Source organism: Lactuca virosa, chromosome 2 (assembly GCF_052849685.1).
Source record: "Lactuca virosa cultivar CGN04683 chromosome 2, Lactuca_virosa_CGN04683_v6, whole genome shotgun sequence".
Taxonomy (NCBI): Eukaryota; Viridiplantae; Streptophyta; class Magnoliopsida; order Asterales; family Asteraceae; genus Lactuca; species Lactuca virosa.
In genome coordinates, this window is record NC_136427.1 from 250,079,993 (window position 1) to 250,104,652 (window position 24,660).

A 24,660-nucleotide genomic window follows, 5' to 3' on the forward strand; every position below is an offset into this window, starting at 1 on the left:
CAATCTCTATGTACCATTTTGACGTAATTAATTTTAATTACGCGGTTGATTTTTATTTTTATAAAATCTATAACTCCTTCCTTTGGAGTCGGATTTTTACGAATCTTATATCCTTGAGATCACGTTAATGAGTACTATCCAAGTATGTTAACCAATTAGAAAACGTTACAACTTTTCGGACGTTAATTTTTGAGCTTAATGGACGTTTTTAACAAATAAATGTAATGGCACATTTGATTCTTATTATCTTAAAAATCAAATATTACAATACTAAGCTATTACATCTATTTTCTTACTCTTTCCTTATGGTGATCAGTGACGGAAACCTCTCGGTTGTCACAAAATACTTCGAATCTATGTGTAAGATGAAAGTAACTATGCACTCAACCTGCCTTAGGTGAATGACTGGCGATTTTGGCAAAGCTTCGCCTTGGTGATTTATCTTTTCTTCTGACGTGACCTAATATAATCATTACTAAGTTTTAGTCTAATTATTTATTGATGATAATGGTAGTCTAGACTCTAGATTCATCACTAATCCCAATGAATACTGATAGTTCTATCAAATAAGGATCAACCAGGCAGGAGAGTTGGGAGGCAAGATCATTTCGACATATAGCTTTTCTGAAATCCAACAACCAAGACAACGTGACCATTCTAGACACCTCTCCCGTAAGTAGATCAATCAGTATAACGACATGGAATTATTGATAAATCTTATTTATAGGTTTATAATAACGACTTATGACTATAAATATAAGTTACACTGAAAAGACTAGAGTGTAGCTTAACTTACAAAGATTTGCTAGACAAAAGTCCAGAAATTGCACAGGCAGAGCTTCTGTTGGATAGCTAGTACTTGCCGGGCACTCAGGGGACCTCAGAGCTTCGCCAAAATGTCCTAAGTACTAAGAAAATTATAACCAAAATGGAGAGAAATTGATTTGTAGAGGCGTGGGGGAAGAATGAGCTCTCAAAGGCTATATATAGGCCGTCCAAAGCATATGCGCGCCGCGCAAGGAATGGTGTGCGCTGCGCACTATGGCCTTACTGGCTCCTATGGATTTCTGCCACGTATCGCAGCCTCGTTTGTCTGCGTACGCCTTTTCTAGAAGGTGCCACGTGTCACCTTACTATGGTGCCACGTGTCACCTTCCTATGTTGTCACGTGTCACCTTTCTATGGTGCCAAGTGTCATCGTCTCCTTCTTCCACATCGACATGTCTCAGAAGAAAGGAGTTGCGCTGACATGTCCACGTGGCGCTCTCTCGTGGTGCCACGTCATCATGCACAAAGTCGAGCCCATTGAAAATTCACTTTTTACAGAGCCGAGCCGGTTTAATCGCGAGACTTCAAAGAAGCATAACTTCTTAATATGTAGTCGGATTTCAGCGTTCTTTATATGTAAGGAATCATTGTCACATATAAAAGGACTTTGGTTAAGATTATTTATCCTAAATAATCTTCTATTAAAAAGTCAGTTTTAATGCTTATTATCTCTAAATTGAGTAGCCTGAATCTGCAGGCGTTACAAATTGTTTTTCTAGATTGTAGTCCTCTGTCTTTGTTATTTTTTAGGCTCGGAAACTAGCTTAATTGATTAAGATATGGTTAAATGATATAGCCCTAAATTGGGGCTGTTAAGATTATTGTGAACTATTTCAGCACTTCGTAAAATTTTAGTCCAACTTTGAACCACCATAAAATCTTTATAAGATATTAATATTAGCTGATTTGTTTCCCAGATTGCACTCCTCTATCTTGGCTACATTGTAAGATAAAAAAAGTTAATTGATTAAGATTTGGTTGAGTTATACAACCCTAAATAGGGGCTGTTAGGATAGTTGTATAATATTTCAACATTTTTTAGATTTTTTATCCAACTTTGAATCACCATAAAATCTTCATACGAGATCCGCATGAGCTGATGTTTTTCCCGAGTTGAACTCCTTTATCATGGCTACATTGTTGGATAAAAAAACAGTTTAATTGATTAATATTTGGCTGAGTTATACAGCCCTAAACAGGGGTGTTACGATTGTTGTATAATATTTCAACATTTTTTTAGATTTTTTGTCCAACTTTGAACCATCATAAAATCTTCATTCAAGCTCGAATTGAGGCGATTTTTTTTTCCAAATTGTAGTCCTCTATATTGTGTACATTTTAGGCTCAATTAATAGCTTAGTTCGTTTAGTTTTGGCTGAGTTATGCAGCTCTAAACAACGGTTGTTAGGATTTTTGTACAATATTTCAACATTTTTTTAGCTTTTTTGTCAAACTCATCCTTGTTTCTATATATGTAGATGACACGATCACCTTTGACACAACGGATTGTACGGAATAGACAAATTGTTAGGACATCCGCCGTAAGAGAATTTTATGCAATGTATGTTATGATTCATTGGTGGATGATGTATAATTTTGCTATGAATCATTTAGAAAAAGCTACAATATTACGAGAAAAATACCTAATGAGTTACTATAATGGACGTGATTGTATCCATGATATGATTTATAAAAGTGATAAAACAAGTGTGGTTAACATAGGAATGAATATAAATGCATGTACAAGATTATGTGACATGCTTGAACAAAGATGGGGGGTTGAAAAATAGCAAAAACATGTTAGTTGACGAGCAAGTTGCTATGTTCTTACATGTGCTTGCACATAACAAAAAAAATAGTATTATAGTAGAAAGATTCAAAAGGTCAGGTGAAACTGTAAGTCGATATTTCAAGTTAGTTTTAGATGTGATATGTCGATTACATAAAGAATTCTACAATAAACCCGTGCCAAGACCCGATGATGAAACCGATGAGAGGTGGAGGTGGTTTAAGGTTAGTAATTACTTATTATAATTTTATTTAATTCAAATATTTATTAAATAATTTGTTTTATGTACAGGGTTGCCTAGGAGCATTAGATGGAACATATATCAAAGCTAAAGTCCTTGCAACGAAGAGAAAACCTTATCAAACACGCAAGGGTGAGATTTGTACTAATGTACTTCGGGTGTGTTCGAGAGATCTTCAGTTCATATATGTACTAGAAGGATGGGAGGGTGATGCAGTAGATAGTCGAGTATTGTGGGATGCTATTAATATACCACATGGTCTTAAAATACCTCATGATAGTATATACATAAAACATAAAGCTACATAATATTATCAATACAGTCTAACTAAATATGTAGAATTTATTGTAGGAACATACTACCTTTGTGATGTGGGTTATACAAATGGTGAAGGTTTTTTAACACCTTATCACAGACAACGTTACCATCTTAATGATTGGTCTCGACCACCTACAAATGCTAAAGAGTTATATAATATGAGGCACTCATCAGCAAGGAACATAATATGACGATGTTTTGGATTGATTAAATCTGGATGGGCTATTTTACGTGATAATGCATACCATCCAATAGAATCTATGCCACGTATAATCATTGCATGCTGTTTGATGCATAAATTCATACGTACAACCATGACCGAAGACCCCCTTGATAAAGAAATCCCTAGAAATCACACACAATTTGGAGACGAACATGACAACATTATTTATACCGTAAAGATCTTGCAAGGATGGACTGACCGTTGAGATCTTCTTACTAATACTATGTTTACTGATTGGAGTGCAAGGCGTGCCAACAATGAATTTATTCCATGTTTTTATGTAAACTTCATTATCCATTATGTGGTGTTGATACTATGTTTAATGATTGAACAACTCTTTTATTATTTCATTATTCTTGTTAATATTTTGTATTCATTATGTGGTGTGATAATATTTCTTTATGTTTGGATCTATTTGTAACTTATTCATTTATATTAGAAATATGTTTTTCAGTACAAGATGTATATAAAATAATATTAATTGATAATAAAATAAATTATTTGGTAACAAGTAATGTTAAAATGAAAAATTATAAATATAAAAGATGCATATTTTGACAAATTAAAATGTACATCGTAATGCATTTTCATAAAAAAAATGTTTTTTGAAAATGAATAAACAAGGTAAAAAAACTCATTTCCATTTCACTGCCTAATACAATTAAACAAGGGAAATGATTCTCAGAAACATTTCTCTAGTAGATTCTCATTTATACCAAACAGTGGAGTCAATTCTCTTTCTGCAGCTTAATTGTATTTCTCTGCATTTCCATTCTCTACTGCAATTCCATTTCTCTGTACCAAACACACCCTAAATCTCATTACCAAAAATACTGAAGGACAATTAAGTCAGGGGTAGTTATCTAGATAACTATGCCTAACAGTGGTCTGGCTCTGAGGTATTTTACCCCCAGACTCACCCTATCCAGCAAAATAACACCAGACATGCCTAGTAGTGGTCTATTACTGACACACTCTATTGGCTAGGGATGATCAAAGGAACCGAACCGACTGGAACCGGCCCGAACCGGACCCGGCCTGAGAACCGAAGTCAGCCGAAATTAAGAACCGAACCGGACCGCTGGTTCTACCGGTTCCCGATTCCTATCGGTTCTTGCTTTGTCTTCAATTTTGGAACCGGTCCTCGAGAAATAGGAACATACGGTTCTGGTTTTTTCCGGTTCTACCGGTTTCGGTTCCTACCGGTTCCCGGTTCAAAAAAATCCACAAGAATATCGTCCTGGTCCCAGCACGATCGGTTCTATCCAGTTCCGGTTCTGGTACCGGTTCCGAATGGTTCCCCGGTCCAAATGCTCATCCCTACTATTGGCAGTTTACGAAGTTACCTCAAGTACTTCGTGAAAGAAAAAGTTGACACACAAAGCTCATCAAAAGATTTTGCTTCAGAGAATCCTTGGCAGTTGAAAGTCAATAAAAGATGACCATGAAGTGGGAATGGAGCACATCGAATGAACGCACAGTCCTATCCTTGCGACTGGTATAATTTATTTACACTTGCAGACTATGAGTCTTTTGCTCTGCACAAGACGGGTGTCTATGGTTAACATCACACTCCGACAGATGCCCAAGCATACCTTTTGGTTGCCTGATCTGGACCCACCATTTTTGGTCATCCAAAGAGGAGGGGGAAATTCTATTATAGCATGCATGTATGTGGAATTTCCCCACCGATCATCATTACCAATTATCGTAGTGAATCAAAATTTTAGGAGGGGAGAATACATATGTAGTACTTCTGTACGTAGGACGTACCCCACCGATCATCAATCTTGTTACACGCATACTCCTAATAAGATGCTACCTAATATTCAAACTTAATTGAACTAAGCATCCTTTAGGGTATAACTAATCAAGGTTCTAATACCCATAATCATCCCAATGTTCCCGCTCATGTAATATCTTTGTAGTACATCGTAAATCTAACATCTCTTTACTTAACTCAACTAAGCATCCTTTGTAAGTATTATCTCATCACTAAGCAAGACTACAATACTTATAATCTACTTCCAATACCAACTCTGTTTAGGCAACCCTTGTTGGATAAGGTGTCTAAGTCCATAACAATATTTGGTATGTACTTGACCCGATTTAGCACGGTCCATTTGGGTTGCACTTCACCGGAACAATTTGGACTTTTGAGAAGAGGATAATTATGATTTATTAATATATTATAAGTTCTAATATATTAATATGAAATCATACTATTTAATTAGTATTGATCAAGAATTAATTTGGAATTAATTTTGTGATAAAAAAGAGACTAATTAAATATATAGGGACTGATTGTGTAAATCATTCATTCTTATAAAGTGGGCTAATGATCCAAGATTCCTTATGTTAGGATAAACCCATGTGGTGACCCATGGATACTCCATGGAGGTTTAAACCCATGGATCATGAGGAATGTGGAAAGTCATGCACATTAGGGTTTACATGGTGTAACCCTAATGTAACCACACTATATAAGAAACCCTTTGGTTCAAGAAATGGCACCTAGAGTTTTTTGCAAGAGTGTGGCCGATTTTGTGAGCTAGAGAGTCCTCTTCCAAGTTTCCAAGTGTTAGTGGTGATTTGTGATTCCACTTGAGGCATTCACATTATTGGTGATAGGCTCTTGAAGTTCCAAGCAATAAGCTACAACAAAAGGTATGTTATCTAACTTGTTTTATTACCCAAGTATCAAAGTTTTGTATGCTAGTTAGGGTAATACCTTGGACAATGAAAGTTTTGTATAATAGAGAAAACATAGATCCAAGGTATTTAGGGTTGCATGTACACCTTAGGAGTGTTAGAATGCTCAAAACCCATCAGTGGTATCAGAGCCTAGGCTTGTTTTCAATTATACTTGATGCTACTTGCTTGAAAATGCTTTAAAAATAAAAAATCCGCTGTCTCCACAGTGGACTCGCCGAGTCCACTGGGGGACTCGCCGAGTCCCTTCACAAAACAGCTCAACTCGCCGAGTTTGTTCATACACTCGACGAGTCGGAGCCTTTGAGTGCAGATTTTCGAGTTTTAAGGCTGGAATTGGACTAGGATCATTACCCTAAACTGTTTTTGAACTTATAAACCTGTTTTTGATGTGGTAATGATCATAATTATCCAATTCAAAAGATAATTGTGAAAATTTCATGTTTTGTATTAGTTTATATGATTAGTCTAATTACATAGAATTTGTTTGATTTGAGTTATCTTGTTCATATGAGTTTAATCAAGAACTTGAACATGTTTGTTAGTTTAATTGATGATCTTGATGATTTTAGTGGACTCCATAACTTGTCCTCAAGTTATGGAATTCCAAAAGTTTTTCATGTAAATGAATCATTAAAAGTCATAGGTTATAGAAAAATGACGAGTCTCATTTTAAAAGACCATTAAACTCATATGTTATGAAGTTGAAAAGTTTTGAAGAGTTTCAAAACTTGCCCTCATGTTTTGGAATTTGTAAAGTCACACATTAATACTTTAATTCCAAACCCTAGAATTTTAAAAGTTTAAAATTCAACCCTTATACTATTATAATATTATAAGTTTAATAATATATATATGTATAAGAACAAGTCAGTCTTACCGTTAGTAGGCCTCATTCACGAAGCCGGTCTATAAGGGGGGTATAAGGTTATTGCCTATAAAATGACAGTTTAATGGGTGTCCACTCTCACCCACCGCTTCCTTGACTGGTGGAGGGTCGTTAGCCGAACGGGTAGGACAATGACTATAATCCTCATTAAAACTATAATGATAATTATAAAGTAACTAAGCCTTTTATAAATTCCCAATCTTAGTTACTTTAGGAAAATGTGAAATTGATGCTATTCCATGAAATTACAATTTGCACCTTACCAAGTCATTCATGGAGCGTGTGTGGTTAACCGACACATTAACTTGGACTAGTGAGGGTGGCAAAGGGGAACTTAATGTTTATCATAAGGTCAATAGAGCATGTGTGGTTTACCGGCACATTGATTAAGGTGATAATTGACATTAAGAGTACCAAGTACATTTGCATGGTTATTCACACCTTGTTTGTGATCCTCGGTATCCCAATCACAATCCTGAAGGGCATAACCGAGATTAAACATGCCATTGAATTGTTCAATGAGTCTCAAAGGATCTAGGAATTTCAAATCTAATTAAAACTTAATTAACAAATTACGTTTTCATGGTGGAAATTGGTAAATCGTCATTTACCTACCTTCAAATATTTTGCAAGATGGATTACGGCATTACTCTTCCAAATTGTAAAATATTGTGTTAGGTCCTAGCCTTAATATTTCATTTTGGGTGTTATATTAAGGATTATTTATATCTAATCTAAACTTTGTCTTTCTTTCTTTTCAGTTGTCTTCCAACACTGCTTCAGGCTCAAACCCTACCAGCTCCTTCTCTCTCATGAACCTTTGTGGGAGAGTCATCTTCGATGGGACTAATTTCAATGATTGGATTAGGAACATCAGGATGGTCACTCGCTACGAGGATAAGGAATATTTCCTCGACAAGGAGCTTAAGGAAATCGATGAGTTTGCTGCTACTCCTCAGGAGATTGCTGGTTTCAGGGCACATGAGAAAGATGCCACCAAGGTAGCTTTTATCATGCTTGCCACCATGTCTCCTGAACTTCAAAAGTACTATGAGGACTTCTACCCTTTTGAGATGCACCAGGACCTGATGGAAAGATACCAACAGAGTGCTCGTCAAGAGCAGTATGAAATCATCTGATCCACGATTACAACAAAGATGAAGGATGGTGAACCTATCACAGGCCACTTGCAGAAAATGCAAAGGTTTTTGGACCGTCTGCTCAAACTGAATGTGAACTTTGATGAGGAGCTGGCTATAGATATTATCCTACACTCCTTACCTCCATGTTATGATCAGTTCTGCATGACATATCATATGAACAAGGAGGAAGTCACTTTGAGCAGACTTCAGGGCCTTCTGAGGTCTGCCGAAAGTGGTCTTAAAGGTAAAAATGTTGTAACCACTCCTACTGCTAATGCCCCTGTTCTGACAATCGGGCAAGGCAAGGGAAAGAAGAGGAAGACCCCTTCTAAGGGTCACAAGGGAAAGTCTCTTGATGGGTCTTATTCTAGCAAGACTAAAGTCGGTCCTGCTACTCCCTCCTCCAACCCAAAAGAAGCAGAGTGCTTCTATTGTCATGATAAGGGGCACTGGAAGCGAAGCTGCCCCAAGTACTTGCAGGATGTTAAGGATGGGAAGGTTAAACCCACCCATGCAGGTATTTATACTATTCTATCTAAAAACTCATCACATTCTAACTCTTGGGTTCTTGACACAGGTTGTGGAGTTCACATTTGTTCTGATGTGCAGGGCCTAAAAAGAAGTAAGGATGTGGAGCACGGGAAGATAAACTTGATCATGGGGAATAGGAAGGTTTCACATGTCACCAAGATTGGAGTTTACTCTTTATTTCTTAGTATTGGGTTAAAAATAGATTTGAATAATTGTTGCTACTCGTCTGAAATGGCGAGATATGTCATTTCTTTTCATGGTTTGTACAAACAAGGTTTCACATTTTCGTTTGATAATGAAATTGGTGAAATAAATGCTTATTATAATGACATTTTTTATTTTAAAGCATTACCTTGTAATAGTGTATATGAAACTGTGATGGTTGTAGACAACCTAGGAAATAATGTGTTGCATATCGATTCTTCTAATGATTTGGATAAGGCATCCTTGTGGCATTGTCGTCTTGGACATGTCAACAAGAAACGCATAGGCCAACTCCAGAAGGCTGGAGTTTTGGAGTCATTCGACTTAAAGTCAGATGACACTTGCGAGTCTTGTTTACTTGGAAAAATGACTAAGTCACCCTTCACTGGTTCTTGTGAAAGGGGTGAGGGTTTGTTGGATCTCATACACATCGATGTGTGTGGGCCCTTCAGAACCGCCACAAGGGATGCTAAGCGCTTCTATGTGACTTTTACTGATGATTACAGCAGATATGGCTATATCTACTTAATCAAGCATAAGTCAGAAACTTTGAGAAATTCAAAGAGTTTAAGCAAGAAGTGGAGAATCAGATGGGCAGGAAGATAAAGATGCTACGATCCGATCGAGGAGGTGAGTATCTTAGTATCGAATTCCTGGACTATCTTAAGGAGTGTAGAATTGTACCTAGGACACTACAACTTAATGGTGTGGCTGAGAGGCGCAACCGAACCTTGTTAGACATGGTTCGTTCCATGATGAGTCGAGCTTCGTTACCAATCTCATTCTGGGGGTATTCCTTGGAGACTGCCGCCCATATCCTTAATCGAGTCCCAACTAAAAAGGTTGCCAAAACACCTCACGAGATGTGGACAGGGAAGGTTCCCTCGTTAGCACACATCAAGGTTTGGGGCTGCGAGGCTTTCGTGAGGCGCGAGACTCACGACAAGCTCGAACCTCGTAGTGAGCGGTGTATTTTCATCAGCTACCCGCAAAAGTCCTTTGGTTATCTCTTCTATAGACCGAGTGACAATGTTGTCTTCGTTGCGAGGAGAAGGGTTTTCCGAGTGAGGGAACTCATATTCCAAGGGGACAGTGGGAGGCAAATTGATCTTGAAGAACTTCAAGAGTCAAGCGGTGAAGGAACCTCAAACACTAGCGATCAACCTGAGGAGGAAACTCCTGTCGATCCGATTGACGAGTCCGTACCTCTGAGGTGTTCCAGTAGAGTTAGTGTTCCACATGTGTTATATGGTTTTCATATAACATCCGAGGGTGATACATTTATCAGTGATAGCACATTGATAAATTTGGATGAACCTAACAACTACAGGGAAGCCATGGCTGGCCCTGAGTCTGCTAAATGGAAAGAGGCGATGGACAACGAGATTCAGTCCATGTATGACAATCAAGTTTGGAACTTGGTTGACAATTTACCGGGTCATAAGATAGTCGGGTGCAAATGGATCTTCAAGAAGAAGACCGACATGGATGGGAAGGTACACACTTATAAGGCGCAACTGGTTGCGAAGGGCTTTGCTCAAACTCCGGGAGTTGACTATGATGAGACCTTCTCACCAGTAGCGAAGATTAAGTCTATTAGGGTTATGCTAGTCATTGCTGCGTTTCATGACTATGAAATATAGTAAATGGATGTCAAAACCGATTTCCTTAATGGGAAGTTGGCTGAGGATGTTTACATGAGTCAGCCAGAGGGTTTTGTCGATGCTAAGTACCCTAATAGAGTGTGTAAGCTTGAGAAATCCATTTATGGATTAAAACAAGCATCTCGCAAATGGAATCTTTGTTTCAATGAGAAAGTCAAAGAGTTTGGCTTTTCGAGAAGTGAGGATGAGTCCTGTGTATATGTCAGAGCTAGTAGGTGTATAGTTAGTTTTTTTTGTACTGTATGTGGATGACATACTACTCATAGGAAATGACATCCTAACCTTGCAGGAGGTGAAATCCTGGCTTGGGAAGGGTTTCGCTATGAAGGACCTTGGAGAAGCTGCCTATAATAAGGATATTGAGAGATAGGAATAAGAGACTAATTGGACTTAGTCAAAGTACCTACTTGGACAAGGTGTTGAAGAGGTTCAACATGCATAATTCCAAGAGAGGTGACTTACCGATCCAGAGCAATGCCAAACTGAGCAAGGCTCAGAGTCCGAGTACAGAGGCTGAGATAGCTGAGATGAGTCGATTACCATATGCTTCCGATGTTGGCTCGATCATGTATGCTATGACTTGTATTCGCCCTGATGTGGCCTTTGCTTTGAGCATGGTCAGCAGATATCAAGAGAATCCTGGCAAGGCCCACTGGACTGCGGTAAAGAATATTCACATGTACCCGCGAAGGACTAAGGACTGGGTCCTTACACTTGGTGGGAGTGATGACTTGAGAGTGGTGGGGTATAGTGACGCCAGCTTTCAGACCGACAGAGATAATTTCCGATCTCAGTCGGGCTGAGTCTTTACCCTGAATGGAGGAGCAATAACTTGGAAAAGTTCCAAGCAGGAGACAATAGCTGATTTAACTTGCGAATCAGAGTACATAGCAGCAAGAAAAGCGACGAAGGAGGCGATATGGCTGAAGAACTTCATCGGAGACCTTGGAGTTGTACCATCTATAAAGGAGCTTGTGGAAATTTTCTGTGACAGCGATAGTGCGGTTGCCTTAGCCAAGGAACCAAGAGATCATGGCAGGTCCAGACACATCGACAGAAAATATCACTACATAAGACACAATATAGAAGAAGGACTCCTCGTGGCAAAGAGGGTATCATCAGATGAGAACCCGACAGATCCCCTCACGAAGGGACTGAGTAGGGTTAAGCATTTACAGCATGCAAGGCGCATTGGGCTGAGGGATGATATTAATTTTAATGATTAGATAGATGTTTCAAAACTTGTAATAGATAAATTGTAATTGATGTTTGATGCTTAAATAAAAGGTGTTTTTTATTTACTAGTATGGTACTGTCTCATGATAATTGTTTATTATTGTTTCATTTTCTTTCTATTACACATTAAAAAAAGCTAAATAAAATACACCCTAACCCCCACATTCTCTCTCTCTCTCTCTCTCTCTCTCTCTAACTCCCTTCACTTTCGTCTGAAAACAAGAAACAGCCACCATCGCCGCCATGTTCCGCCTCGCCCGAGTTCACTTCCGGTGACCATTGCAGACGAGATCTACACCGGCCCACAACCCCTCGTCATTATCCTCACTGAATAGATGCTTGATTTATTATACCTTCCGGTTTTCTTGAATTTGCGATTGATTTTAGCTTTGAGTTCCAACACAAAGCTTACTTGAGGAAATAGTTGCAGTTCACCTGTTAACCGCCACTACCACCACTATTTTCCATCCCAAACCCATCGCCGCAGTAAGGTACCTCCGTTTTTCTCCCAATACACCCCTTCTATCCATTTCTAAACTCGAAATCAAAATAAACTTTAGTTCCCACATCAAACCAATGTTGGAACCTACAAATCATAATTAATGCTTGAACTTGCAAATCAAATAAATATTTTACAAATCGAATTGATAATCTGCAAATAAAATCGAAGCTTGAAACAAGAAGAACCCCTAGAACATTTAATAACACAACAACAACAAATAACAAGTGTTTGCAAATCAAATCATATGTTATATGAATCCCTTGGGTAACTTGATCGAACAAGGTTTGAACAAAAAGGAACAAACCCCATGTTTCAAACGACAAAAAGTAACAAAAAAATCATTTTCCTTCCAAGTAAAGTATCAAATCAAATGATCAACGAGAGTATAAGAGGGTTTTATCTAACACAAATGACGAAGATCAGAAGTAGGAAGAGATAGAGTACAAAGAAGTTTCTGTCGATTTCTAACCTTAAAATTCATAGATTTCTTTGCACATGGAGGCGATTCTAACCCTAGATTGGTAAGGGAAAAGTTAAACGACACTATTTACTAGAGAAGGCCCTGGTGGTTGTCGCCCTTTTCAAATAGAGGTGGCACGCGTAGGGGTGTCAATTTATGGTACGACACATCAACAATACACGATACGAAACGAAATCGAAATTCAAATTCGTGTTCGTGTCAAGGGTAAAAAACACGACTTCGTGTCGTTTCGTGTTCGTGGTTAAAATTAGACACGAAATTGGCACGATTTAGCATGTTTTTGTTGTGTTATATGTGATTAACTATTAACTAAATAAACTAATAATTGATTTATTTTATGTTTGTCGTGTCGTGTCGTGTTTTAATCGACTCACTTTCGTGTTAATGAAAATAAACACGACATCGTGTCGTGTCGTGTTCGTGTTATATAAAAGCTTGTCGTGTCGGGTCGTGTCAGACAAAAACACGACACGATTGCCCGATTTGACACCCCTACGCGTAGGTTGGCAATACCCGAAGGAGGAGGCGATGGTTGTGATGGCGTTGAAGGAGGTAACAGTGTATGATGTTGGCTAGTGGTGGATTGTGTTTGTTGATGGATCCATCGTTTTTCCCTTTGTCTCTCTTGGTATCGCACTAACACACAAACATACACAATAATATGCGTGTATTTTGTGTTTCTCTACTCCGACGAGGACACAGGCTCCGGAGAGAGAGAGAGAGAGAGAGAGAGAGAGAGAGAGAGAGAGAGAGAGAGAGAGAGAGAGAGAGAGAGAGAGAGAGAGAGAGAGAGAGAGAGAGAGAGAGTTATGTGGGTCATATTTTCTTAATGAATAAAACTTTAAATTAAATAGATAAAAGTATAAAGAAAATATTAAGAGGACAATATAGTCATTTTAGTTTTGGGAGAGACCAAAACCACAACGAAAGATGTTCAAAAGGACCATAACCATAAAAATAAAAGTCAGTGACCGTAACCACATAAATCAACAAACCACATTGACCAAATTTGCGGTCATTTTAGTTTGGTATACTTCATTTAATTACACGTTCGAACAATTCGATCGATATATGTTTCTTACTTCTTTTGGATCTCACTTTTATCTTGATAATATATTAGAATTCTCTATGTTGACAATGTTTAATCTATTTTTATACCAACTAGGGTGATATTACCTCCGTTTTACGGATGACGTAATTTGTAAATTTTCTGTTAGGTAATGACCATTTCTGTTAGCAAACAACGGGGACCACATAACGTGTAATTAAACATTGTCAACATAAAGAATTATAATACATTATCAGCAAACCACATAAAAGTCAATGGACTGTAAACGCAAAAATAAAAGTCAATGGACCGTAACTAAATATTTTTTCTTAAAAAGCTACGAATTGAAATAAGTTATAATCAATATAATTTATGTATGCACTCTATTATATCTTGAAATGAAAATAACATTCGAACATTAATAAACATCGTGAACTGAAAATAGCATTTGAACATTAATAACCATTAATAATCATATTAAAAAGTAATAAAGTTTTTGAATATTAGACGGCAAGAACTAAACAAAAAAAAACTTACTGTATACGTTTTTTAAAATTAGATAAACAGTAGCCCCCATTTGAGCAGCTTCAGATTGATACAAGTCGTATCATACAACAATCATATACTAAAAATAAAAACATTTTTGGCACGACTCTCCATTGGTTTATATCAAATCAGTAATTATTGACAAAAAAAATCTGAACCCCACATTCGACACCTGGTATTTCTCAAAACCATCCACTTTGCTTCCTCGTAGATATTTTTTCATGGCTGCTAGTTTTCTTCCACCAACTTCCATAAATATGTGCCTATATATATTCAACCCTTTTGCTTCATTTCTCTTCAAACCGGTTCTCATCATTAATTCTTTTTAACGTCGGAAAGTAGGTTTCAAATTTCTCTCTTTCTGCTTTGATATCAGAGAGAAAGAAATCGTACATCCATAAGAAACCAAGGCCGCACCAACATAATGACGTTGAATGATATGGCAAGATCTATAAGAATGGTGCGAGTGAAGTCTCTGATAGAGACCGCACCGTTTCAGATTGTCACTCCAATAAAACCGTCTTCTGCACCTAGGTTGGCCACCATTGAGGAAGAACGAGGTGAATGTTTTGAAGAACGAAGGTGAAATATCATATGATACATTCATATATATAACCCGTTATGTATATATATAGGTTTCGAGAGGATATTTGGGGGTGGATTCATGTATAATCCAACCTGATGTTTATTGTCATATAATTAATTTTGTATGTCTTCATTATGTTTTGTTTCTCTTAATGTCTTTGGTGATAATATGATGTAAATAATTTTGTATTATGAACCTTTGCTATTAAAATAAAGTCTATTTTATTAGAAAATAAACATAAAGTGTCTTGTGTTTTAGAAGATGTTTGGATCATAATTCAAACAAACCAATTGATGACAATCACAAATTCAGCAGGCCTTGTAGATGATTGCCATGCTTTATCTTCATATTGGTATACTTCATTTAAGCGTTCGAACATGTTTCTTACTTCTTTTGGATCTTACTGTTATCTTGATAATGTATTAGAATTCTTTATGTTGACAATGTTTAATCTATTTTTATACCAACTAGGGTGATATTAACTCCGTTTTACGGATGACATAATTTGTAAATTTTCTTTTAGGTAATGACCACTTTTGTAAATTTTTTAAGCATATGGGCCGTTTCTATAGAAAAATTATACACAATGACCTTTTTTTAAAATTATAAGTACGGTTTTTGTAATTTATTTTCTACACAAAGACCAAACCTGACAACATATAAAAATCTTAAATACATGAACTGTTTCTATAAAATAAATATGCACAAGATCTTTTCTATAAATTACATGGATATATATATATATATATATATATATATATATATATATATATATATATATATATATATTATGATTATCTTAATGTAACGTACATAATTATTATAAGAAAACATCATTTTTAGGTGTGAAATTAGTAATATAGAGACATTTAAAACTAATAAGGATAGAATGGTGCGCTATGATTCTATCAAGGTAAAAACTCTCCACCTCAGCTACACATAAGATGACGGTGCTAGCCTCTACTTCATATAGTAGGCAAGGAGTGGGAGAGAAGACAAGGAAGAGAAATGGTGGGAAAAGAGATAGATAATTGATGGTTTTTTGGGGGTGTTGAGCTCGGTTCTTGCTATGGTCCCGTGACGTTGTACGCCACGCCCACCATGGTACGTCGCGGCTTATACCACAACCAGTCCATATAGATTGAATAAATTATGGTATATAGAGTTGTGATGTGAAAGGTTGTATTAGATATTAGATGCACTAAATTAAATGACAAATGGAAATACTTTTAAATATGTTTATTCTTATATTTTAATTTTAATTTTAATTTTAAAATTTTCTTTTATAGTAACCTTGTTATTTTTTTACTTTTGTTTAATTTAATTTTATTATTGTATTGTACTCACTTAAGAAAAAAATATTATTGATTTTTCTTTTTTTAATCTATATAATCTGAATTATGTAATTGGTAGGGACGGGATCCTTGACTCATATTCAGGATCCTCGAATACATCTGAAGCATCATGATCCTTAAACATATCCAGAGATCTGACTATTACCACTAATACTTCTAACACTTATAACGACTATATTTTCTTTATTTTTCTCATATGTGCAGAACAAGTCAACACAAGACCCATTCTCAACGGAGAGTCATCTCAACCAGGCAAAAGACCCGGAATACCAAGTCAAATAACGTTCATATGTTGATTCTAAAGGATCCCGAAATTATCAGACTTCTTGTTATTAGGATTAGACTATAAATAACACATGTAACTAGCACACTACAGACACACTTAGCTCATCCACGATACTTGTACTTACATTTACACATTCATCTCTGTAAATCGACTTTTGATATCAATAAAAACATCAAGGCATGTGATTATTATCACCTTCCAAGGTTTTATGCTGGAGATCCTATCAAGGATCAAGGACTTTCCTTGTAACTCACCAGTGTCACTTTGATTATAATTTCTTATTTGTTACTTGATTTACCACGAACATCACAACCTATCATACAATTTGGTTAATTTTTGACCAAAACAATTTGGCGCCCACCGTGGGGCCGTGGGTTTCAAAACCTTTCGGAAAATCATGTCTACACAACCGACCATATCTTCCTACTCCATTCCTCCCATTTCCTCTAAAAATCTTCCTCCACCCCAGGGGGAGCTCCCAAGAAGGCCTCTGAGACACCGAAGAAAACACCTCTCCGGTCGCTATCCAAGGACTTCATGATCCTCCTGTGCTCATTTCCAATAATGAAATCTTCGCTACGATGAAGAGACTGGAACGACAAGTCACTCAACAGCAGGAGGATATCAGGACAATACTCAAGGAAGTGGAGAGAATGAGGACAGAAATCCACAAGCCTCAAGAAGCAGTACCCTTGATCTTGCAGCCCAAGATCCTGAACTTTGATAATACGAGATCCTCAGCGAACCGCCGCGAGATAGGATCCTCAATACCGACCTCTGTTCCCGCTTGGGGTGCAACTCCAAGAGAGCAAGCCCATACGAACCATGATCTCAACGAAACCTTCGTTACTCGCAATAACATGGATCCTGGTAACTTCGTTGATAATAATATATTTACTACTAACTCTATGGATATTGATGCAGGAATGAGCCCGATCATGGCCAAAGAACTTCAACAGCTACGACAGATGATCTCAAGTGTACGTGGACTAGTCCAACCCATACCGAAAGTCTCCCCAACAAGCCACAGGATCTCGAGATTCGCTCTTACAATCGCTGACACCGAGGTCCTAAAGCGCTTCCAAACGCCCTTCATGAAGCCTTATGATGGGACCACAGATCCAGAGGATCATGCCGCACTGTATAGGGAAAGAATGGAGATCATCCCCATTCCCACACACTTGAAGGAAGCTTTCATGTGCAAGGGTTTTGGTTCGACCCTCACAGGACCAACCTTAAAATGGCTTCTTAACGTTCCTCCTTACTATATTACTTCATTTGCTCACTTAGTTAATTTGTTTAACAATCAGTTTTCTTGTAGCAGAATATTTGAAAAGATCACTAGTGATCTTTATCGAGTGGTTCAGGATCCTAAGGAATCCATTAGGACTTTTGTGAATAGGTTTGGCAGGGAAGCTCTGAGTATCCCCAACATTTGATATGGTGACTGCAGTTGAAGCCTTTAAAATGGGCTTAAAATAGGACTCTCCTTTCTACTAAGACCTTGTAATGACCCCATGCAATGGATGAGGTCTGAAGCAGAGCATTAACATTCATAAGACTCGAAGAAGACAAGGAGATCCAAAAAAGGAGCAACCCGCCAAGCTCATATGATCACCCTAATAGGAAGGCCGACTCATCGACACAAAGATCCTACAAGTCAAAACCATATTCCAAACCTGATCATCACAGGGTACAAAACACAATCTAGTGGTCCGACATTAGTTCCTTCAACCCACAAGTATAGTGAGGAAAACTCACCTCGAAATCAAGCATATATTGAAGGGTTTTGAGCATTCTAACACTCCTAACATGTACATGCAACCCTAAATACCTTGGATCTATGTTTTCTCTATTATACATTCAAATATCAATTTTCCAAGGTATTGTTTTAACTACCATAATATGAAGTACATATAATATAAATTTAGTAGAATTACATACCTCTTTGTTGTAGCTTGATTCCATGGAGCTTAAGAGCCTAGTGCCTCAAGTGTGACACCTCAAATGGTTCACACAACATCACCAACATCTTGGAATAACTTGAGAGAAAAGGTTCCTATGCTCAAATCGGCTAGCCCTCATGTGTACACACCTTCATGCCAATTTCTTGAGCCATGGGGTCCTTATATATTGTGGCTATTAGGGTTACACCATGTGTGACAACCCGAAATTTCTATCTTGTACAAATCATTCACTTCAATCAAAGTCAGACTTGTTTATGCTAACTTTTAGCACTGTTTAGAGTCTGTTTGAGCATTCTGAGCCTAGTGCACCAAAGGAATGAGTGAAAGGAAGTGCCAATTGAAGTTGTAACCTACCAAACAAACCATAAACCCTCAAATGAGGAGTTTACGGCCAGGGACCATGAGTTTACGGCCGTAAACTCATGGTGGCCGTAAACTCCATACTATATATATGGTCCTTAGTCATTTTCAATCACTTTTCACATTTCAAGCCTAGAAATCGGATTCTCTCTCAAGTATCTTAAGAAATTTCATCGAAATCTTCAATCTAGTAAGTAATCTTTCCAATTTCAACTTTATATCCTTCCATATCTAGTGAACATACATGATTTCATCCATGAAATCTCTTCTTTTGGTTTGATCATCAAGTGTTCTTCATTTCACCAAGAACACCAAGAACACACTAGTGTTTTTGGACCTTAATCACCCTTTCAAGCTTCTATATCGTAAATACTCTCTCCTTAGCTTGTTGTATACTTGTAATACTTTAAGAACACTTAGAAAACATCCATTTGACAAGAACAAAGGGAGTTTACGGCCAAAACCATCTCCCTTGGCCGTAAACCCTTAAAATGGTGCCATATTGACCCTAAACTCTTCTAGGAGCTAAACTTGTGAATTAGAATACTTCTTCGAAGACCATTAGACCTTAAAACACACTATGGTACAAAATACCATGAGTTTACGGCCGTAAACCCATGGGCCGTGAACTCATGGGGGTATTACCATTTGGGCCGTAAACTCCTATGTGAGGCCCTACATCCCTTATATGCAACCCTATGTGGTTTAACACTTCATTACAAGTGTTTCCTAGTCCCTAAGGTTGTTCCATTTCATGATTAGATGTTATAAACACTAATTAGATACATATATATGTCATTATATGCTAAATAGGATCCGTGTGTGCTCAAGCCTTCACTTGACACTTAGCAATCCTTATCGATCTTTCATTCACATCACTCACTACAAGTGAGTTCATACCCCTTAACTTATCTTTTAAATGATTTTAAATGCTTTTATGGGGGGGGGGGGAAATACAAGTAGAAAACATATAAGTTATATAATCAATCACATGTGATTAATAACTGTGTTTCAAACAAAGGATTTCATATACTTCAAACTGTGTTTCAAACAAAGGATTTCTTATACTTGAAAACTGTATCATCAAACAAACTGCTTTTAAATCGTTTTATAAACTGACATCAAGTCATTAATATTTATTGTTAAACTCTTTAAATGTATTACAAAACCTCTTTTAAAGTTATATATTGTCAAAAGCATGTCTATATATGTATAGTTATATAAATAGTGTTTAAAGGACTTAGGACTGCTAACTCGCCTTATTTCCTTTTCCTTGTTTGGATGTGGACTTAGGGTATCGGTTATTTGTTCGAAGGTCGTCTAAATATTAGATATACATTATGTATACATATGTAGATATAAAAGTACTATCAATCAGTTCAGTACCTTTGGGTAGCAAGGGTATACATTCAGTCATTTTTTCAATTACAGGAATCACTAGTAAACTATAATAGGTATAGTTTAGGAGAATACTATCATATACAAGTACTATAACAGAGAATACTATAACAGAGAATACTACAACAGAGAATACTAGACATAGAATACTATACAAAGGATACTATACAGAGAATACTATACATAGAATACTATTACTATAACAAGGTTCAGAAATAACATAATGTGAGATACTACTTCATGACACAACGACCATTTCGTTGTGTCACGTTTTGTAACCAGAATCACCTGGAGGGAGAGCGTGAGTTTGCGTATAGATCTATAATGGATTGACTATCCTACACCTAGCTGTTCGCTACAGTGGGACTTGCAAGTCTACGGGTGCCAAATGTCATTTCTTCCGACGTCTTTCATCGTTGTGTTATAGTCGGTTTAGCATGGTAACAACCTCATCACATTTTACCTTATATAAGCCATTTGGTTTAAGGTAGTTATTACTACAGTAGTTACTACATGTAATACTGCAGTATACATACAATTTCCCATTATATTCAAATTGTGATCTTCTCACATAAAGGGTAATATAAAACTATATTTTGGTAATGATAGTCATATTTGGGAAAAGCATCCACTTTTACAAAGAAACAAACATACAAAACAGTCGGGTCTTGGTAGAAGACTACTTTTTATACTAGTAGAAAATATAGGATTTTCTAGGAGTTTTCAAACATATACAAACATTTACATTGAACATTTACAAACATTTTCAGTAAACTTATACAAACATTGACACTAAATACTTATGAACTCACCAGCTTTAATGCTGATCTACGCTTTCAAAATAACTTGTATTCTCAGGTCATCAGTAGACAGTTACAGTCAACCAGGTTTTGAGAAGACGGAGCATGTTCAAGACTCGTCTTTTATTTTGATTATTCATTTTAGTGTCTTACTACTTTCGAAGAACACAATTGTATTAAATTATACTATTAATGCAATGGATGATGTTGTTGCTTGTTTACTACTTTGCATTGTTATGATACTGTACATGACGTCCTCCGCCCCCAACGTTTCCGTCGTTCCGATTTTGGGGTGTGACAGAGTGGTATCAGAGCATTGTTTATAGTGAATCGAGTATATCAACTCATAAAAGATATACAAACTATAAACACAAACGGGATTAAAATACTCTGACCAAGAGTTTATACTTTTAAATAATAAAATATTTAACTAAGTATACCTACATGCATTCATACTAAAATCAGTGTCACTAGGACAAAACAAAAGTATTACGATTGTTGAACATCACAAGTATGCTTGGTGATGTATGGTCAGTTCTGGGAATGACATAGCCTGATCAACTATGTTGGTCCAAGAAGTAATTAGCATATGCCCAAGAATGTTTGTGACGTTGCAAAAAGTCTAGAAACTTACCAACACTACTACAATGATAACATTAGAACATAACATAAACCTAAAATACTATAGGAGTATTTTGTGTAACTATAATTACTTATTTGAGAACTAAAAAGGTCTTTACTAGTAGGTCAATAGTTGCTAAGTGGATACACTAAGATTATATGAGACTAAGGTGTCATAGACTTAGAATTTGTGATATTTGCTTTACTTCCTGTTCCTTGTTTGGTTGTGAATTTGGAGTTAGGGTCACTTATTCGAAGGTCTATCCTGTTTTGATTTCATATAACTGGTATGCACTATGCAAGTATTGAAGTAACTGGTAAGGATCATCTTATAATTATCTTAAGTAGTATGTCTATTTATATAAGATTCTTATACCCCTTTTCTCGCATAGATATCATGGCTGGATTCCACATCCCCGGAGACCCGTACTTCCCAAATCAAGGCAATGTTGGATGGCTTGCAGAAGAGCCAGAAGATGATCATCCAATCCCTTTAGATGATCACCACGCAGAAGGTTTTTCAGATGGCTCTGACTCCGAACCAGAAGTCAACAACCTACCTCAAGGGGTTCAAGTCCCAAATCTCAACCCCCGACCAGCATTTCAAGGCCCCACACCCTTGTGGGCGACAAAATTGAACCGTTGGAGTGATGAACAGGGTCAACCATTACCCTTCAATAAAGACCGAAGCTTTTATAATCTAGACGAGGGAGGCTCAGCTGACCGAGCCCTGCCCATTATGGTCCGCAGGATTGCTCGAAATGATGAGCAAGGTCGGGCAGCCATCGACCGAGTTATGGAAGTTGACGCCAATTCGGGTGTTAACACAGTCCGCATTCGCCATCTCGAAGAGGCTATGGAAGGGACTAGGAGAGCCAATAGGGCTCTGCAGCAGCAGCTAGCTGCATCCCGAGCAGAGGTCATAGAACTTCGAGTGCGTCAAAAGGCACATGAGCGACAACTTCAAGACGTAGTGCATCAACTGGCAGAACTGAGGGTTCGCCCGGAGTACCCGTCTCCAGTAGAAGATGTTTGGCTCGTATTTTCTTTTGGGTTAAGGAATAGCTTTCTTATCTGTACTCTATGAAGCACTTTTCCTGTAGAATATTCCTGTCTTTCAAGTACTATAACTAGACTCTATTGCTGTCGAAATTTTGCTATTTCTGATATGATGTAAGACCTGCTCTTAAGTCAATTTTCCCAAACTTATTTCATCCTTAATATCAATGATATTGGCAGTCAACTAATCTTCTGTGGAAATCTTTGTTCAAAAACTTTCATTCTTCTAAATTCTAGAACTCTATGGAACTTATACTCTCATCTAGTTGTTGAACTATGGCGATTTAGTTCATGGGACTCATTCATTAACTTCACTATTGAATTCTTATCATTGTACTCATCTTTTAAACTTATAGTTGAAAGATGCCTCCTCGTAAGTCAACAAGGCGTAATCCTCTGATTATTCTAACTCAAAGACCACCTCCTCCACAATTTGATACGACAGCTCTTAATGTTGCAGTAGCTGCGGCTGTTGCTACAGCCATGGCACAATACCACAACAACCAGGGTACTAGCGGAGGTGGAACAGTCGTTCATTCCACACAAGGTGATGTCATTGTGCGCTCGCGAGAGTGCTCTTTTAAAGACTTCACCAACTGTAAACCCCGAGTCTTCAACGGGATCGGCGGAATCATTGCTCTGTCGCAATGGTTCGAAAAGACGGAATCGATCTTCGAGATCTATTCCTGTACTGAAGGAAGCAAAGTCAAATTTGTTGCATGCACCTTCAGTGATAGAGCCCTGACATGGTGGAATAGCCATGTCAAGTCACTAACTTTAATAGTGGCTAATGCTATTGGCTGGGAAGCTCTTAAAGGGCTGATGATTGAAGAGTACTGCCCGAGGGGCGAGGTTCAGAAATTGGAACAAGAACTCTGGAGTCTGACCATGAAGGGCTCCAACATAGTGGCATACACTGCCTGATTCAGTGATCTGGTGGCACTATGTCCCAGTATGGTTCCCACTGAAGGGAAGAAGATTGAGAGGTACATTTGGGGGTTGGTGTCTCCATTTCAGGGGAATGTCTTAGCTTCAAACCCCACTACTCTCGACAGTGCCAAGCGATTGGCACAGCGACCCATCTATCACGGGGTCTCTACCCCGACAACGACAACAACCCTGGCTATCTCAGAACCCTCCAAAACCGCTGACAACAAGCGTAAGTTCTGGGATAACAAGAAGGGCAAATCGACGCAGAACTCTGCCAAGAAGCAACAGGTTGTGGCTGTTCATGCCGCGATTGCACCTACTACTACTGCGCCGAGGAAGCAGTATACTGGGAACTTGCCCAAGTGCAACAAATGCACTTTTCATCATAATGGTGCCTGCCGGGAAATGCAGTGCGCTAACTGCAACAGGAAAGGGCACACTGCCCGATTCTGCAAGGCTCCGGCGAGGCCAATTAACCAAGTCCCCGACATTGTTGTGGGCCAGGCTTGCTACGGTTGTGGCGAGGTTGGTCATTTCAAGAGAGACTGCCCGAAGGCAGGAAATGCTGGCGGAGTGGGAAGAATTCTGGCAATAGGACACGAGGAAGCCGTAGCTGATCCTACGGTAGTTACTGGTACGTTTCTCCTCGATAATTCATATGCTTGCATACTATTTGATAGTGGAGCGGAAAGGAGTTTCGTGAATCAGAAATTTGCTCTCTTACTTAAACAAAAACCATATGCACTAGAGGAATCATTCACTGTAGAAATGGAAAACGGGGAAACGGAAAGCACTAACTGCATATACATAGGTTGTACTTTAACTTTAGATAGTCATTCTTTCCAAATCGACCTCATGCCGGTCTCAATCAAAAGTTTCGACGTCATAATCGGCATGGATTGGTTGAGTCTTCTTCGCGACGACATCATGTGCTTTGAGAAAGC

At 37.8% G+C, this 24,660-nt stretch overlaps 1 pseudogene; it reads left to right on the plus strand.

Annotated features, from left to right (window-relative positions):
- Nucleotides 1-2,552: 2,552 nt before the first annotated feature.
- LOC145158397 (uncharacterized) overlaps nt 2,553-24,660 on the plus strand; it is a 90,431-nt pseudogene continuing 68,323 nt past the window's right edge.